Below are 5,417 nucleotides of genomic sequence, written 5' to 3'. Positions count from 1 at the left end.
TAAATAATTGATTGAATCACATTATTGTTAGCCCATTGTAAGGCTCAGCCCACCCCTCCCCCTTAGTGTAGATAATATTGTTTGTTTAAAAAAAAATCATTTGACAATTAATTTAATCACATTATTATCCGCATGTGAAAGACATTTTTTTATAAAGAAAATAATATTTAATAAACAACTAATTGAATCACATTATTGCTAACTCATTATGAGGTTAAGCTCACCCGCCTTCCATTTAGTGTAGATAATATCGTTTGTTAAAAAAAAAAAAAATCATTTGACAACTTATTTAATCACATTATTATCCGTGTGCGAAAGACCTTTTTTATAACCAGCATTATACGCCTCTTAAGATGTTTGAACACAATATTCATGATTTTTCTTATTTATTATTATATTTTTCTTTGCCCTTCACGTGGGCACCATCAACTTTCACCCATCCTTTCATTTTTTTATTCTTTTATCTCTTCCCGCTTATATTTATATTATATTTTTTGATGACCAAATTACCCTTGCATTATTTGATATATTATATTAGATTGGTTTTGGATTTTCTTGGTTGAGGGGCAATTTTGTCCTAATCTTTTGTCGAAGACGTGACACCAAAACTAGCCTCCGGCTTTACACATAGAAGATGTGGATTATAATTCTTAATAAAAAATACTAATCTAAATTAATAAGAAACAGCTAATAAAACAAATTAAACAAGAAGAAGAAAAAATTAATTCAACGTGAAATCTATGATGGGAGACTGTTCGAGAACATAAGAGGGAGGCAGAAATATATTGTTCTCGTACAATTCACTATTTACTGCTCTAATTCGATTCATATGTAATTTGATGCACATAAAAATAAATCAAATTATTGATCTCTTGAATCTTCGTTATGTAAACAAAACAAACCTTAAAGGGAATGGAAGCAGCTAGCTAGTGCAGACCTAACAAGCAACGTTAATGTAGAGTACGAAAGCAACGATAAAAGCATGCATAATATTTTTGTCTTCAATCACTGCGTTTCGAGTTCATGGCATGACTTTCCTCTAAGCATAGCATAGGGTAATTACATCACATGCAATAAAGAAAATATAAAACAAGCCATTTTTCCAGAAGTACACTATTGACTACAGATTTGAAACTTTTCTTGCACGTTACAGTGATGTGAAAGCACTGTACAGTATTGGATAGCATAAGATATTGTGGAGCACGTAAGAATCTAGATCTAAATCGGCACACCTAATAGGACCATCTGATGACTGGATACATTGATATCCGTGCCACACCCTTATCTTGTATGCGTGACGATAATATTAATTAATTCTATATGTCATTAGCCACCGAATTCCGAAATCACAAAAATTAAAACTAAAAGTTGTACTTTGGGACACTATAAATTTTTTGATACTTTAATAAAAAATTCTCAGTACTGTTTATTTTAACAGAAAATCATATTTTTACACTAAAAAGTCAATCCTAATACTATTTATTTTACCTTTTATTTTGCCCTTATTGTTAAAACTCAAAGTTTTCAAACCCTTTTCGTTAGTTTACCTCAAATTTTTTGAGAGGTTTAATGAAAAGGGATTTCCTAAACTTTTTCTTAACAAAAAATAACTTAAGACTATCTCAAACCCTCAGGTTAAAACTTAATATTTAAATCCAGAAAATTAGGTTTTTGTTGTGGCCTATAATTAATTGAGGGAATTAGAGGGGGTGAGGCAAAGAGAGAGTGGCGAGATTGTAGAATGCTTAGGGATCATTGTGTGTGTATTCCTCCCTAAGAAGTGCATTTATTTATAGTAGAATAAGAGGAGAGGATCAACTTATCTTCCAAGTAAATACAATTCTATAGGGAAAGAATAACTAGAGTAATAGATAATCTAGGACCCTGATATATCTAAGATTTACATAATCACAATTAAAGAATATCTGTAACAATCCCCCTTAAGTGTGTAAATACTCAAGTAGATTCGTCGTCGGGTAAAATTGGCGAAGTCAACTCATCAGGACTGATTTGTTAGCAAGATAGTCTCAAACAAGGGAACTTGCATATGGAAATAAGTCTCACAAAACCTGGCTATGGTAAAACCCAATATGGGACAAAAACTCATAGTCTAAGGAAAAAAGGTGAGTTAAGGCAAGGCCAATTAAACATCTATGGGCCGTACACAAGAGAATGACCAACTCATGATGGGTGCCTCGTTAAAACCTCATTAGGTAGCAAAAATCCAAAGGGAAAAATGCTCCTTATCGTAGGAAAAAAGATTACATTAAGATCAAGCAAGTATACTTCAAGATATTCTCCTTGAGTTTGACATATTTCCAAAGAGAACTAACAATGTTACAACTTAGAAAGTTTACGCATAACAATTCCTTGACAAGCTTCTAGAAAGTAGTCTTCAGCAAAGATTTGGTGAAAAGGTCGGCTAGGTTGTCCTAGGAACAAATTTGTGTGACTTCAATCTTCCTATGTTGTTACTGATGAGAGAAAAAGAACTTCGACGTAATTTGCTTGGTGTTGTCTTCTTTGATGTATCTCTTCTTGTGATGTTTAATACATATTGTGTTATCTTCATAGATCGTTGTAAGGATGTCAACGATGAATGAAAATCCGCAGGTGCTTCTAATATGTTCCATTGCTGCTCTCAACCATAAACACTTCCTAGTTGCTTCACGTAGGGCTAGCCTTATGCAGGCTAGATAAGTACTCTACGTCAGCATAACCAACAAGGATTGAATTAAGCCGAGAACTAAGCCGAGAACAGAGGAAGGGTGCGGCTCTTCTCAAGGATTCTTAGGATAAACCAAACCTAAATATGTTGTATTTTTTCGGTAGCGGAATGCCTTTAACACCTGTCCAGTGTCTGCGTGTGGATATATCTTGCCAAAAGATTAATAGTGAAAAAGATGTATGGTCTAATGCACTGTAGCTAAGTAGCAAATTGTACTTAGATATAGAACTTCAGGCTCCAAAGCTTCTTCCTCATCCTCTTTAGGAAGAAAATGATCTCGTTTTGCATTTAGTGATCGAACGATCATTGAAGTACTTGAAGGCTTCGCTTTATGCTAATTAAAATGACGCAACACGTTCTGGGTGTAGTTTGCATTCATTGATCATCTAAAGCTTGCAATGATAACGGAAGTAATAAGCGTTGAATCATAGTTGACACACTTTACTTGAAAAATAAGGTGCCCTGCTACTTCTTAAGTATTCTTTATTTGCATAGTACGATCCACATATATACAATACTAGCCTGATGATTTAACTCAAGGGTAAACTTCAATAAGAGACCTCAAACTAAGCGTATGAGTGATGTTATAGTGAATGAATCCAGCAGCCAAAAAGATATTCTCCCATTCTGATTCGCTACGCTCTTTGTTGGTGACGGTGGACATCATCAACATATCGAACATGAGTTGGGTTTCAATGATTTCTTATCATACCCCACAACTATGTCTATGATGATAATCTTCTCCCTTCCTTCATTTTTGCTTAGAAGCATTGATTCTCTACACTTCTTCAATATCTTCACGCTTTCTTCATCATTCCAATCATGCAGAATCCACTAAGATAGATCTCGAATCACATACGTTACTTAGTTAGTCACAACATTGACCCAAATTAATCTAGAGGATATGTAAACGCAACTACATCAATAATGTATACATGCCAAATTTGGAACATAGTCTGTTAGGATTCCATTGTAGGGTTCCACCTGATTAGAGTGTACATAACAAATGTGTCAATTTTATGTGTTTGATTAAATATATAATCCAATAGCTAGGATTTTAACAAACGATTTGAACTAGCTAGCTAGAACTTTGCAAAGACAATCAAGGATGAGATGGAGGTATCTTATCTTGAGCAGAATTGCATTGGCTGGAGGTATTTTATCAAACATGTCTCCTCCCACAAAACCCAAATTATGGGCCATCCCTTCCAAGTCAGCCACCACATGTGGCTGGTCAAACACAGTGCAGTTGATGTTGGGGAATGCATAGGCAATGGCTTTGGCCATTGTTCATGTACCCTCTTCAACATCAACCAGGGATTTCAAACCCTCAAAAACTCCTCCACACTCTTCCACTGCCACCCTTGCGATAAGTTTGGAGTCCGCCTCCATTGCTTCATTGAACAAGCCACCAAACGTCGGTTTCTTAGCATTCAGTTCCCAAAAAGACATTCCATTTTGCAACCTCAAATGGTGTACATGGAACTAGATCATGTAAAAAGTGATTCTCAAAAATTGTCAAATTTGTGGATCCGCGGAGGCTAAGATAATAAATCTGAAAGCACCATCACTATCAGAAACTAACCACTTCGTAACTAGTTAATTTGTATGTGCAATGGAGGCTTTTATTTGATGAAGTCACCAAAACAAATTCAAACTAATATATATATATATATATATATATATATATATATATAATGTATATGTATGTAAAAGATGTAGAATGGAGGGAAAATTTCAATGTATCCATATCAAAGGAGAGAAATCCAACGCCTCCTTCTCAACATGTCGCAATGGAGGTCTTCGTCCCTACCTACATGCTTGCAGGTTTTACAGTTTTTTTTCTATTCTTCGGTGCTTCTTTTTTATTTTTCTTTTTCTTTTTTTTTTTAAAGAAAAAGTACGATATTCATTAAGATTGATATATAATACATACAAGATAGTAGGATAGGGTGCATATATAATGGATCTCGATAAAAATCTTACCGGAAATTTCAACCCTGTTGAAGGGAAAAAGAGCGTCCCACACCAATAAAATTACATAGTAAACTATCTTCTATCAAGATGTCCAAATTACATCCGGAGGTTCCTCGAACAAAATTCGTTTGTGATCGAAAGTAAGACCCCATTACGCATTCTTAATTAGGATTCTTGGATGTTACAAGATCTAAAAGCTAAAAAAATTACAAAAATATTTGTTAAAAAGTTTGTTCGTTGATCTTAACCCACTAAATATAGTACAAAGCTCAAATGAATCATGTAAAATCGATTCGGGAAAACATGCCAATACTAAGGTCCCTGAATCATGTAAAAATAATTAAATCATTATTTGGTAATAAAGTGGTTGATTAAATGGAATGCAAGTAGCTAGCTAGTGCCAGACCACGCACGCAAGCAACGACAATGCAGAGTATGCAAGCAACGGTAAAAACATGCCTAATATTTTTGTTTTTAATCACTGCGTTTTTTTTTTTGGAAGAAAGGTAATATCATTACTAACAACACGCCAAAGTTATAAAGAAAGAGATCCAATTACAAGGGAAACACAAAATAAAATATGGACCCTCAAAACAAAGCCCAAACAAATGTTTTGAGCCCAGAAACAGACAAACCAAACAACAAACTGATAGGAGCATATTTAGGCAACTTAGTTGGCTTGTTCTTGTGCATTTACGTTGTTATTTCTTAG

The 5,417-nt window shown here is 34.4% G+C and overlaps 1 pseudogene; it reads right to left on the bottom strand.

The window, feature by feature from the left end:
* Positions 1 to 3,263: 3,263 nt before the first annotated feature.
* On the bottom strand, positions 3,264 to 4,857 carry LOC103942549 (annotated as a pseudogene).
* Positions 4,858 to 5,417: the final 560 nt, after the last annotated feature.

The sequence above is a fragment of a genome, unplaced genomic scaffold (genome assembly GCF_019419815.1).
Source record: "Pyrus x bretschneideri cultivar Hongxiangsu unplaced genomic scaffold, Pyrus_bretschneideri_v1 Contig102, whole genome shotgun sequence".
Lineage (NCBI taxonomy): Eukaryota > Viridiplantae > Streptophyta > Magnoliopsida > Rosales > Rosaceae > Pyrus > Pyrus x bretschneideri.
The sequence above is the reverse complement of the archived record's forward strand: the minus strand, read 5'-3'. Positions and strand labels throughout refer to the sequence as shown.